The following is a 14,920-nucleotide window of genomic DNA, read 5'->3' on the forward strand; positions in this document are numbered from 1 at the left end:
TCATTAGTTTGTCACAGCAAAGAAACATCTGTCATTGTCCACTGAGCCAAATTTGAAAGATTAAAAAATATGGTTAAGTATTTAAAAGTAGGTCTCGAAATCAGCACTTCTCGCTGCTGTGAGACGCTGGGGGCTTGTCAGTTAGTAGCACTGAAACCATGCCCACACGCCGGAGGGAGCCGCCTCTGTTTAACTGTGATGTTAACAGCTACAGAGACAATGGAAGCTAGCGCTAGCAGCCTTGTCGGACGGACCCAGCCCTACCTGTTTGAGCCATCAGAGCCAGAAACTGACTCTGAGTGAGACACTGATTCGTTCCTCACAGTCTCATGCTGCATGCGCACAGAAAATGACAACTGATGCATTGCCTCTGTCTGGGGCTGGGGTTGAGGACACCAAGGTGGTTAAAAAGCTCCTCGGTTGCAGGGCCTGGGGGATGAATGAGACTTGCCAGAGTTCCTCAAGGCCCTGGATGTTGTGGGTCTGTCATGGCTGACACGACTTTGCAACATCGCGTGGACAGTGCCTCTGGATTGGCAGACCGGGATGGTGGTCCCTCTTTTTAAGGAGGGGGACCGAAGGGTGTGTTCCAACTACAGGGGGATCACACTCCTTAGCCTCCCTAGTAAGGTCTATTCTGGGATACTGGAGAGGAGGGTCCGTAAGATAGTCGAACCTCAGATCCAGGAGGAGCAATGTGGTTTTCGTCCTGGCCGTGGAACTGTGGACCAGCTCTATACCCTCAGCAGGGTCCTCGAGGGTGCATGGGAGTTTTCCCAACCTGTCCACATGTGTTTTGTGGACTTGGAGAAGGCATTGGACCGTGTCCCTCGGGGAGTCCTGTGGGGGTGCTCTCTCTCTGGTTATGAGCTGTCTGTTCCCTGTACAACCGGTGCTGGAGCTTGGTCCGCATCGCTGGCAGTGAGTGGGACTCATTTCCAGTGAGGGTTGGATTCTGCCAGGGCTGCCCTTTGTCACCGATTCTGTTCTTAACTTTTAAGGACAGAATTTCTAGGCGCAGCCAGGGTATTGAGGGGGTCCGGTCTGGTGACCTCAGGATCGGATCACTGCTTTTTGCAGATGATGTGGTCCTGATGGCTTCATCAAGTCTTGACCTGAAGCGACTGGGATGAGAATCAGCACCTCCAAATCTGAGTCCATGGTCCTCAGCCAGAATAGGGTGGAGTGCCCTCTGCGGGTCGGGGAGGAGATCCTGCCCCAAGTGGAGGAGTTCAAGTTTCTTGGGGTCTTGTTCACGAGTGAGGGAAAGATGGAGCGAGAGATCGGCAGGCGGATTGGTGCAGCGTCCACAGTAATGCAGACTCTGCACAGGTCTGTCGTGGTGAAGAGGGAGCTGAGCCGGAAGGCAAAGCTCTCTGTTTACCGATTGATCTTTGTTCCCACCCTCACCTATGGTCATGAGCTTTGGGTAGTGACCGAAAGAACAAGATCACGGGTACAAGCGGCCAAAATGAGCTTCTTCCGTAGGGTGGCCGGGCTCTCCCTTAGAGATAGGGTGAGAAGCTCGGCTATCCGGGAGGAGCTCAGAGTAAGGTTGCTACTCCTCCGCGTTGATAGGAGCCAGATGAGGTGGCTCGGGCATCTGATGAGGATGCCTCCCAGACACCTCCCTGGTGAGGTGTTCAGGGCACGTCCCACTGGGAGGAGACCCCGGGGCAGACCCAGGACATGCTGGAGAGACTACATCTCTCGGTTGGTTTGGGAACGTCTTGGGATCCCCCTGGAAGAGCTGGACGAAGTGGCTAGGGAGAGGGAAGTCTGGGCTTCCCTGCTTAGGCTGCTGCCCCCGCGACCCGACCCCGGATAAGCGGAAGAAAATGGATGGATGGAAGACACTAAGGTAAATTCTACTTTCTATTTTGGACTTCCAAAAAAGGTACAAAAAAAAAAAAAAAAGCAGTGTCATGCAGAAATCACTCACTTGAGCCCTACTTTTGGGTCTGTTTATGATTCTGTAAAACCTTGTAAAAGAAAAAAAAAAAAAAAACTCCACAAGAAAAAAAAAATGCTTCCATGACTATCTTCATATATATCGTAATATCACCGCCGTTCTTTATTTGTTTATCTAAAATTATTTGTTTATGTAAGTATGTATTCATTCATTTTTAATAATTTATTATTATTATTATTTTAAATAATTAATTTATTAAATTATTTTTAATAAAGACTATGTGAATATTTAGCATAAATATTACCAGGGATGTCCCGATCACGTTTTTTTACTCCAGAACCGATTCCGATTTTTTATTTTGAGTATCTGCCGATCTCAATATTTCCAGATCCGATCTTCAAGTAATGCATGAAGACAAAAGAAAAGAAATAAAACTCCTACAAGTTCTTTTTTGAGTTTTAAAATGTAGTTAAATGAAGGTATCATTCCATCCAATATGGATATAGCTATTTTTTCTCCACTTAGTGCAGCATTGGATCAACAAAATAAAAATAAAGCTTCTCAAGGGTGCACCACGAGATTACCTTGTATATGTGTGGCAATTAGGTTGCAATTTCTTGTTTGAAATTTCGTTGTACTTGTTATAATGACAAATACATTTCTATTAAAAAATGAATGATGATGTGCTTTTTAACACATTTTAATTGAAAACAAGAACTAAGGCCTCTGGCTTTTTCCGATTCCCTCTCCCCTGATCTCCAATCATTAAAAAATGACGTGATCTGACGTCAATGACGTGAACATTCCTTAATATTACCACTTGAGTCATTGTACCATAGTTAGCTTAAAGCTAAGTTAGCTTGAAGCTGAGCTAGTTTACTTTATTGGTTGCACTATTTAACTGGCAAGCAGAATATAACATCTGCCAGCAAACCAATCAATCAAAATATTGTTAATTTACTGGGTTGTAAATAAAATTAGACTTTGAATCATGAAATGTTGCATTTTGCAGCTAAAGTTGAATTTTATAATTTGAAATCGTTTTTAGTATAATTAATGGTAGAATTGTCATATGGTTACACAACCTTTCAGTTTTCATGTTGACTGTGCCAATGCGCACAAACACGAGGGCATTAAAAGAACAGCACTACACCTCTGACTGAATAGCTGAAAACCCAGAATTCCATTCCACATAAAGACTATAGGCATGTGTATCGTACAAAAATGAAAGACTGAAGTGCAACACTGAGAATTTAAATTGCATTTTAGTTATGTGGGTAAATTGTAATCCAAATTCAGGACCAACAACACAGAAAGTGGCTTTGGTTTGAGTCTGACTCATGCCCTCTAGCTGCATGCCGTCCCCCTCCTCTGTCCTCAGTTTGTCGACTCTTTCTCCTTTCTATCAGTAAAGATGTTAAAAACAGCTAAAATACCAACTCTAAAAAGGAGATCTGAAATAGGAGTGGAATCATTTCCAAAAGATTACTTAATTCAGAGTTAAGTGGCGCACATGTGTAGAAACATCAGTGGAGGTCTTTAACAGCCTGTCTGCCCAAGAGATAATAAATCTCAGCTCCCTTCCCTCCTGGTGTCGCTCCTCTTCCAGCTTCATTACATAACAGCTTGGGCGAGCCAAGAGCAGGGAAGGAGAGAGGAGCAGGACAGGAGGAGGGGAGGGCAGCTCCTCTGACCTCCCACCAGAGGGGGGAGACACAGTGATTGAGGAGCCATCAGCTGTGTGCCAGCTGCTCCCTCCCCTATCCATCCTTCCCTCTCTCATCATCCTCACGTTTTCCTCTCCCCATCTCTCTGCCTGCCTCTGTTCCTCTGCCAACCTGTCTTGTCTCGCTGGCTCAGTTTTCTCTGGCGGATTCCACCGTGCCCCCTTTCTCTTACTCCCACTCCTCTCTGATCCTCTTTCTCTGTTTCTTTCCTTTTGACACTTTTTTTCCTTTAATATGCAGTTATGTTCCAGCTTTGTGACAACTTCCCCAACTGCCGACTTGTGGAGGCCCTGAGGGGAGGCAGTAAAAAAGAGGGGAGAAGTAGTGCAAGGCCATACAAGAGCCACACCGCTCACTTTTTGTTCTGTGGCACCCCCTCAGGGCTTCTATACCTCTTTTTATCATTTATTCCTACACTAACCTTTCCCTTCTGCCCAGCAGGATCAGGAGGTGCAGCCCAGGAGGAGAGGTGCCGAGAGGGAAACAGAGAGGTGTCCAGCCTCCCTGTGTGACCACTGTCCCTCCTGCTCCCCTGAGGTCACTGATTCGGTGTTACAACAGCAGGTCACAGGTGTAAAGGAGAGGAAGGAGAGCCATGGTCAAAGGGGAAGGGTTGCAGAACACGTGGAGGCAGGTGAAGGTGGGGATCCTGAGTCAAGTCCTTGAAAGGTCTGTGTACTTGAAAAAATCCCAGGTCACAAACTTAATGTATATCCATTGAAGGTGAACAGGTACCTGCCAGAATCAAATAATTAAAATCTATAGATTTATTTACATAGACAATGGTTTCCTTTTTTTTTTTTTTTTTTTTTTTTTCGGGGGGCATTTTTATTTCCAACAAAACAGAACACAAGACAACAGAAATGTCTATCCTAATAAAATATCATGAGATGACTTGTACAGTCCCACCCTCACCACCACCACCACCACCACCTCGAAGAAAAAAAAAAAAAAAAGAATAAATAATAAAAATTTAAAAAAGGGAAAAGAAAAGAAAAAAAAGAGTAGGAAAAGAAAAGAAAAGTACAAAATGCAAATAAAATATGGTAACAAAATAAATTCCAAGAGGATAAGAAAAAAAACGAAAGAAAAAACATTAAGTGAATAAGTAAAAAAGTAGTAACATAACTTCACTGACATCAGTAGATTAACAGTAAGTTATTTGCAAATACACATGCGATCTCACATGTACTTGTGTGTTTACATATAGGATACCCATACATCATACATACATAGAGACGACAGTTAACCATAAAGTTAAGATCTACCTGGCCTTTCGGTACATAGATTTGGGATCAGACACCCACTATATGGTCTCATTTAAAATATTTCCCTAGACCCAAAATTTGTGGAGACCAACATTCTTGAAAAATATTACCATGATTGTATTTTTCCAAAGTTTACTTTCCTGTGGTAAAAAAGCTGAGATCTGATCTGTAAGGGTCTTGGGAGATGGAGGGGAGTCATCCTTCCAAAGGAACCATGGAGTGATTCCTTCCAGAATGCATTTCTTAGCAAAGTATACAATCAGAATTAATATCCTAACTTTTGTCCTGTCAAGCTTCAGATTTGAAATATTCAAGAAATAAAAACTTGGAGTTCAATCAAATTGTGTTTTCAAGACTAACTGTGTAAAGGAGTGAACTGAATTCCAAAAATGTTGGTTTCCCTTTTTGTACTAGTCACAACACACAGCCAAAAACACTGGTTTAACATGGCATCACAAAACATTTTAATGTCATGTATGCTAATTAGAAGTAATATCTGTGCCCCACTACAATACCCCAATATCTGACAGAGTTTGGGATTTTCTCCTTGACTTTATATACGACACTAACTCGACCTGTCATTCAAAGTTCATTTGAAACACGCCTCTCTCACAGCACAGTGAAGTATATGAAGCTAAAAAACAAAGTTGCAGAAATGACAAAAAAACACCAGGTAAAAAAAAAAAAACTGAACAGCTCATGTCTGTTTTTGTGCACACTGTACTGAAGGTGATTTTTTCTATAACTTGTTATTTTTATCAATCAACTCTGTTTGCCCCATCCAAAACTCAAAGTTAAGATAATTTCATTACGCCCAACATGGCACCCACTGACAACAAGTGTCAGAACATAAATCATAGATTTTTAAACTTCATAACTTGTACATTTTGCTAATCTGGTCCCGGTGTACCCAGTGGAAAAGAGATGTGTTGATTCTGTTCTCGGTCTTGCAGTTGCTCTGTACTGTCTAGATCAAACTCCGTATAGTGTAAGGATTTAGTCTTATGCCTTGTCAACATCTGTCTTTTCTTCCTGTCTAACTTATATAATGTAACAAGCATGAATTTGACATCTCTTACGTTTAATAGAAAACACTCTGTGGTGTCAGAGTGCAGTAAAATGAGTATTTTAAAAAATTGATTTAATTATTTATTGTGTTCATTTTGTTATTAGTCACCACTTTTCCACCCTGTGTATTCATTTTTGCATTCAATCATTTCCAGGGGAACTGTTGAAGGTGGGAGGGAACGTACCAACCTGGGGGGGAAGGAAAACCAAGACATGCACTTTTTAATTTTGATAAGGCAGAATTGTTACAATGTTGTTACCAAAGACCTAACATAAAGGCAAGATAAGGGCTCTTATCTCATATTAACCCTCCATGATTAGAACACTTTGAAGCATTTAGCAAGTTACAGTTGCAAGGAAAAACTTTCTTTGACAGGCAGAAATCTTAAGTAGAACTAGACTTGTTTTAGACAGACACCTGCTACAGACGCAGATGTTCAAAATAAACTGTTCATTACACAGTGTTAGATAATGAAAGGTTAAATTTCTTCCAACTTTACATTAGTGTGCATTTTTTGATGAACCTGATAACTGAAACCCTCATAGACGAGCTGCCCCTCAGCGTTGACGTGAGATCAAAGTTATAAACCTCCTTCAAGCTGTCAAAGAAAACTTCACCATCTTTCCTCTTCAAATTCTCCATGAGGCCAAATGAGCATTTCATGATGGTTTAAATCTACCACTCAGTTATTACTCATTTATTTCAGAATCTTGACTCAGAAATCAATTATAAATGATACCATGATACAAACTGCTTCCCAGTCTTTTATCTGGATCCATTGGAGCTTTTGTCCCAGCCCCTCAGTGATTGTAAAATGAGTCACTTCAAGCAGCAACAATCATGGCAAAGTCTGGAAATTAGCCCCCATGGTCATCTCTGTAGAGATCTTCACGCTACATAATCTGACTTTGATAAAGCTTTACACCAGAGGCACCTAATACTTTCCTTGTTGAGGAGGATTGGTTTAAAAGTTGTGCTGATGGATAAAAGGGGACTATTTGTGCCATGTACAGCAATCATGTATTATAATTCTGTGACTATGACTAGCAAAGTGCCATGAAATTGGCTGGCTGCTCTGCGTCTTCATGCCAGTGCCTGTTTGAGTGAACAAATCCAAAGACGCCCAGTGGATCAGTACCAGAGTTTGCCAAGAACTCAGCAGAGCGAGGGCCTCAGATATGAATCACTCCGTGGTTCCTTAATTATTTATCCCATTTGTGCTGATTTGGGTGTTTTTGGGTCTTCTTGGTGAATATCACAGTGGGTGCATAATTACAGCTCTGCACGCACAGTCAGGCACGTTTCTTGAAAAGACAATGGGGATTCAAGGTGATGACAATTACAGGTTATCTGAATCTTAGTAGAAAAATTCATGTCAAGGCCTGCAAGCCCTATCAAGTGAACCCTGCAGATTTTCACTGACATAATGTCTGAGTGCTTCCCAGCACTCAGACACCACAGAGTGCTCTCTATTAAAGGTAATGACACTGGTCTGCAAGATGTCAAATTCATGCTTTTAGTGTAAAAGCTCCTCAGAAATAGGACAGACTTGTTACATTATATAAGTTGGACAGGGAGAAAAGACAGACATGGTCAGTGCATAAGACTAAATCCTTACACTATACAGAGTTTGATCAAGACAGCACTGGACTGGAGCAACAACAAGACCTCGGACATGAAAACACAATCAACACATTTCTTTTTCAATGGGTACACCGGGACCAGGTTAGCAAAATGTACAAGTTATTAAGTTGGCCATGTACAACATGGTTTTAGGTGTAATTTAGCACCCAATTTGCTACCTCTCAGATTTTGGGTGTATGCATGTATTCAAATGCTCATCTGTTTGGTGCCAAATAAAGTAAATAACCTATTTTACTGCCTCTGGTCAGTTTTCCTGACCTGGGTTGGTAAATATCAAACATGTTGGATATTTTCAATTACGTGTCAGACTGCCTCAGAGTACCCACAGTAACCACTGTCAGCACTGGGTACTGTGGGGAAATGCACACTGGGCTTCTCTAAATGATGGGCTAATGCTCATTGATTATGCGGCTGTGGGATCACTGAAGAAATCAAATGACCTCAAATCAAATGATTTGACACTGCAAATCAGGATTTTAAAGAATAGAATATAGAATAGGATAGAATAGAATATTCTTTATTGATCCCTTTGGGGGATTTTTTTTTTTTTTGACACAGCAGCTCACAAAAAAAGTGCTGTAATGCAATAACAATAAAAATAGAATAATGATACTACAATATAAAATTAGAAATTTGAATAAATATAAAGAATTTAAGAAGTATAATAGTAGAAATAAATAGAAAAAAATATTAGAAAAGAATATTACTATTTTCATATTTATATAGAAATTAGATATATATACAAGATTGGGTCTAGAGAATGAAAATGAAAAGCACGCAACAATGAGAATTTACAGTGAGTACAGAAATGTAGTGAATGTAGTGAGTACTGGAATGAATTGAGTACTGGAATATCCAATGAAATGATTTATTTTTTACTTTAAATTACTGATTCAGGTACTCACTGATAAACTGCTGATATTTTAGCCAAGTCAACAGTACAATGTGACTTTATCGTTTCTCACTTCCTTAGGTTCATCCTGAATAAATGCTAATTCAAAAACTTTGAGAGGAAAATTCATGATTTGAAGGATCTTTTAAATCTGGAGAGAACTTAAACCGAACAAGGCAACACTTGATCAAGCATGCAGGCAAACGTACATGTCTGGTCTGCTCTAATACAGATCAAATGTATTGGAAAGCTACAAACATCTTAAACAAGTGTATATCACTCAAGCTATCAGTCTGTCTCTCTCTATCTACTGATTTCTAATGCAGTCAGTGTGCAAGTCCAGTAGCCAAAGGAGTCTTGGGTCTTGAAAAACAGGACTTAAGTTGGACTGGAGTCTGAGTCTTAGACTGTGTCTCTGTGTCTACTGCTACACTTTCTTTGTGTGCTAAAGTGTGTTCACACTGATAGTACGAAAAAACGTAACGCACTGGACACTTCTCCCCTTCAACGGTCCCCATCTTTGAATACTTCCAAAAGGTTGTGAAATGAGACTGTCACCTCCAGAAAGTGCAAAGCCTGAGTGTTTGATTTGAAACAAAACAACCCTGTGATATGTTGTGCACTGGTCTACTAAATAGCATACCTACTGTAAGTGTACTACATGTAAGTGTACAAATAGAAGTATCTGATTTGAAACAGCTTCAATCTTTGGTTTGACAACACAAGTGGTCACCAACTGGATTCTGTGAACTTCTATGTGCCTGAACTGCCAGCTGCCTGTCCCACATGTTTGTCTTCTTAAGTCACATTTGATCACCCATGTTTCTTACACCTCACCACCTGTTTCAGTTTACTTGTTGTTTTCAATAAATTACTTTTTCAAAGTGTTTTTTTTTTTTTTTTTTGCACATTGTAGCTCCACTTAAAACTTCACTAAGATCCAAATGTGTAAAAGGTAAACTCTACCATTTTTTCATCTGGTCTTAAGATTTTGATCAGGTCTGTATTAATTTGTCTAACAATAAAATCTCAAACTTTTCAATAGTTCTTCAATGCTGTGTTCATGTCCAACATGGAAAATCACCTACTCTTCTACTGTCTTACAGTCTAAAGGATGTGTTTAGGTGTCTTATCATGGTAACGTTTGATTTTACATGAATCGGTACTGGATACTACAGACAGAATTTGGTAAGTACCTATAAAAGTGACAAATTTGGTACCCATCCCTGGTCACCCCACATGGTAAGTGTGTGGTCAAGGGGTCTTAAGAAAATGTGAAGTATGTGTTCACAGGTCTACAATGCTGTTCAAGTTCCCATATGCAGGCTGTCAGGGTGTGTCTCTTGGCTCCACAAATGAACTTCAGCATTTGTAATTTAGGAAATTTAAAAACAAAAAAAATAATGCTGATAAAAAAAAGATATCGCTAGGCGCCCCCTTGTTGGCTATGGCTGCCTGTTGCAGCAGCTCTCTCCTCTTTTACTGTTTCTTGTAACTTTCGTAATCTTCGTATTTGGAGTGAATCATTGCTTTGTTTGGCTCATTTGTTGGTCATGGACAGCAAACTTTTCGTGGCTTCAGCGATATTTTTACTACTTTTTCTCTTGTGTTTGTCTGGAGATCCTACATGTAACAATGGCTGCATTGTTTACAAGTGAACTCAGCTGTTAGCTGCCTGTAGCATGTCAATGCTAACTGGTGTAAGGCCTGATGTCTTCCCACAAGGTGAGGAGAAGGAGGTGAGGATGACGAACTGGTTCTCAGGTGTGAGCTAAGAAGTGACGACATCGACCTGTCCTTCCATCCATCGTTATTGGAAACGTAAGATCTATCTCCGATAAGATGGACAAGCTAGCCATGCTAACCCAGCAACAGAGGGAATACCAGAGAACAGAGTAGCATCATGCCATTCACAGACAGCGGAGCTAACATCAGACACCAACGCCACATTGGAAGAGCTTCACCTGCTGTGAGCAGACAGGATCCAGGAGACAGAGACTGAACAGACTGCTGAAGAAGCTCAGTCCTGGACTCTGTGGAGGTGGAGACTGGCTGAACTGGAGAATGATGGACAAGCTGTCATCATCTGTTTTCTTATGGATCTTTTGCACTTTCTATACACTTTCTTACTTTTGTTTTCTTGATTGCTGCTGTGACTTCAGTTTTGTTGTACCTGTTACAATGACAATAAAGTTCTATTCTATTCTATTCTATTCTATTCTATTCTATTCTATTCTATTCTATTCTATTCTATATGTGATTATATGACCTTACGTTATTCATTTAATCTGACAGAATACTATACTGTTATACTTTGGTTGGTGTGGGTTAAGTCATTAGTTAACACAAAATATTCAGTATGTTTCTGGTGGTGTAGACATACTGAAACATGATATGTTCATCTGATAACCAGCCTGATATGCATGACAAGAAATAATTGTACATATTTGTTAAATGCTAATCTGATCAGAGGAAACAAGTGGAGCATGTTTATTTTTAACTTCTGTGCAAAGGCTTAGTTACAAAGAGAAAAACTGGCCACCACCCAGAGATCCAGACCTTAGGGTGCTCAAAAGACCTGAGTTTACTGCAGGATAATTGGTTTACAGTAATGTGGTTAATCATTACTTTATAGGATGATGCCATAAAAAGCACTACTAAAGCACAATATAACTTTTAAATGCATGGAGGCTTCTTTTATCACTTGACCAAGGGACCCTGTCTTCGTTGGAAATCTAATTCATACACCTACAGGTAATTTTGCTTACAAGGTGCATATTCCTAAATCTAATTGTGCTTAATCAAATCTGCACCCACCACTGGGATTAGGGTACAAGAAGAAGTATAGTAACATGGGGTTAATATGCCCCATGATCCCTAAGCAGATTAATCTTATAGTGGTGGTCAGTGAAGGTCCTGACTATCAACTAACACTTTGTTCATCCAGTTTTTACATTGCATGCTCTCTATTGGCTGTGTAAAGTATCCCCTGAAAGGAAAGTCTGTGTTCCTGGGAGTCTACTGCAGTTCAGTCTGACAGTCAGTGCGTTATAGGACATGCTCACACAGCTATTTCTGCTCATTCAATAAACTGTGCAGCCAGGTAGATGATTGTGCCGCTGATTGATACTCACTTACAATAATGTCAATCACTCTAACGATTGCTGCATGAATGCATGCATAATCAACACGCTCACAACTTATGAGTTTAACAGGACTTACTCGTCATCCCTTCTGCACTGTCCCCTGAGATCGCAAAGAGCCCAGGACAGCATTAAACTGGATTCAATGATTGATGGAATTATAGCAGTCAGAAGTCAGACTCATGCAAACACAAAGCAGGGTGGCCTCGTCTGACTGATGGTAAATACTCAGACACACTGGGATCCCTGTTACATAACAGCAGGCTTTGCACTGGTCTGTAGAAAAAGCCCTGTTTGCCTGTGGATATTCCCCAGGTATTGTGTGATGAATATTTCAGCTGTGAGATGAGGATGTTTAAAGTTCAGAGAGCAGCACCGTTTGCCTGGGTGTGGGTGTGATGTTACATAAGAAGCAGCAGGTCTAATCAGTGTCTTTGGTGTGTTCTGGCAGCATTATGGGCTCCAGTTTTACCAAGACTATCACAAGTTTACTTCCTGTTTTTTTTCCTCTCAGTAGTTGTCTCTCACAATTCTGCCTTCCTGAGCCTTGTCTCAAAATGTGTAGCTCATCCAAATCTGAAGGAACACTTCCTGTCACACACAGCTCTGAGTTTCCCACCTCTCAACACAAACTTGCCAGTGTCTACGTCAAAAAAAAGAAAACAAACATGCGGGTAAATGTTCTTTCTGGGACACATGCCAGTGTCAAAGCTAGTAACATTGTTGCTGCCACAACTGTTCTGACATTTCACTGGGTTGCAAAATTGAAACACTACAAAAGAAAGGAAGGAAAGTGTTTTCTCATAGACGTAGTTAGTAAAAAATGTGCGAGTGCCATGTCTTCCATCCCAACTTGTGTTTTGACAAAAAAAACAAACAAAAAAAAAGAAAAGAAGGGAAAAGAAATGCTGTGTTAACACATTGGGGATATTCCAAGATACTATGTAGATTGCTTTACGAGGGCTGAAGAGAGTCAAGGGGCTCTAAAGAATCATGGGATATGATGTTTCTGGTCAATTATCATCTAAGTGATGGCCCTCCAAGGTGAGGTGTATACTGATATACATGAGTGGGAGAAAGAAAGTGTGTGTGTGTGTGTGTGTGTGTGTGTGTGTGTGTGTGTGTGTGTGTGTGTGTGTGTGTGTGTCCGTTTTAAAAAACTCAAAAGAGCTGCAACAGGAAAAACATAAGAACCTCTGTTGTGTAAAGCATGAAGATGTCAGAAATCAGTAAATCTAAAAAATGAACTTGTTTGAGGACTTCCAGCAGGATGCACCCTTCTTAAACAGCTTTAGATCACCATGAAATACTCATCTGATGAGCGTATATCGACACTTATGTATATATATCAAACTAAACTAGGATGCATCCTGGAGAACTTGTGTGTTTCAATAGCTGCTGTAAACTGGATATCCACTGACATGTTCAGCTGAAGGTCTCCACTTTAAAGGGTCACTCTTTAAATCGTAACACTTCAAGCTGATAGAGACACTCTCACAACATGAGGCCTAAAAACTCATATTTTTCATTGGCACATATTTCAATGACAACAAAAATAATCGAGAAATTTCTTGGTTTTAATGCTACAAGGGTATGAAGCTTGTTAGATTGTAAAAATATGTGATTTAGCCGCACCATTGTTTAAGCTGCAGGGTTCAAAGCATGTGAACAATGTAACGGATCATAGTCCGCCAACTATGGTTTCAGTTTGCTTCAAAATGTTTATTTCAATATCACTACTTTTGTCTACAAAAATGGTTGTATCACGTTTTAGGTTTTGAGGTTTGTCCATAGACAATTACCTGTGGCGATGTACAGCCTGTGTCAGACACAGGGTAGCTGTCATCATGCACACCAGCTGTTCGGCTTTCTGCACGCTGGAAAATGTTTACTTTGTCACGTCACTGACTCAGTGCTACTGGCCTTAAAGGTGTATTTTCAGAATGGCTGTAGCAAAAAAGTGTCTTCTCATGTCGGGAGAAATAAATCTCCCTCATAGATTAACCACTACTTTGACTGAATTTTGTGTAACAATTAGGGGTGTAACGGTACACAAAAATCACGGTTTGGTACGTACCTTGGTTTTAGGGTCACGATTCGGTACATTTTCGGTACAATATGGAACAACACAAAACCATTTGCTTGTTTAATGTTTATTAAACTTGCCATTGTACAGCAAGGGGGGAGGTTCTTCAAGCTCCGTTTGGTCGTTAGCAGCAGCCAAGATGTACAATTCAGACACAAGCTCCTGTGGCTACGGAAGCTCTTTGATATTCATCTTCTGATTGGCTCACTGTGAGACGTCACATCCACATGATATGCACATGATCGCAGAGCACGAATCACAGACCACTTTCCTCATGAATATTAAAACGCCTTCCCTGCTCAGCCAATCATAGACGAGTACTCACGTGAATATTAAAGAGCCATGTGCAGCAGCTAATGTAAACTTACTGTACTTGTTCGAATACAGCTCTGTACCGAACCGAACGGCCTTATGGAGCAGTTCGGTACGGATACATGTACCGTTACACCCCTAGTAACAATGCTTTACCACGGTAACAACGGTAACAGTTGCAACATTCATTTTGTGGCAACATATGATACCGGTGACGGTGATGAAACCGGTATACCACTCACCCCTAGCTGGCATCAACATTTAATAATACTTCTATAGCAGCTTTAATTAGCCGTCTGTTGTTCCTAGAAACAGCTTGTTTTAAAAGCCTCTCAAAAGACCCAAACGAGTATAGGATCTCACTTATCACCTCTGCACTTTTACAAACACAATCAAACATCCTTTGTTTTTGTCCTCAGAGCCCATGATGGACTCCTGCCATCCAGCTTGTGACTGGTCTGTGTTAGAGGGTTAGACCCTTATTTTCTACAGAAAGGATAGAGTCATGTGAATGTGCAGTCAAGGATCGTACCAAATAGTCCACAACAAAGAGGCCTCAAAGATCGTGGATTAACTCAATCATGAAGAGCCAACGTGCATAAATTTGCCAATACAATACAAGGCTTTCTGGATCATTAATGTTGCATATTTGGTGCCCAAAAGCTGACAGGCTAACCATTTAAAACCAGGTTCTTCAACAATCAGGTTGTACACCAATAAGCTCTGGATTAACAGATTTGAATAATCTTCAGAGTCATTTAGATTTGATGTTATCCTGTCAAAAATGTATAGGAAGCTCAATTTTGCACATCCATCACAGCCCGGGATAAGACAGGATGTCTGAGAACATCATCGAGCAGTGGATGC

At 40.7% G+C, this 14,920-nt stretch overlaps 1 protein-coding gene across 1 annotated transcript in view; it reads right to left on the bottom strand.

The window, feature by feature from the left end:
* The window catches only part of fgf11a (fibroblast growth factor 11a), a 154,420-nt gene that overhangs the window by 62,683 nt on the left and 76,817 nt on the right, over window positions 1-14,920 (bottom strand). The gene's annotated exons all lie outside the window — the stretch shown is intronic.

Source organism: Halichoeres trimaculatus, unplaced genomic scaffold, assembly GCF_033239565.1.
Source record: "Halichoeres trimaculatus isolate MK-OKI-2021-1 unplaced genomic scaffold, fHalTri1.1 fHalTri1_scaffold_22, whole genome shotgun sequence".
NCBI classification, from domain to species: domain Eukaryota; kingdom Metazoa; phylum Chordata; class Actinopteri; order Labriformes; family Labridae; genus Halichoeres; species Halichoeres trimaculatus.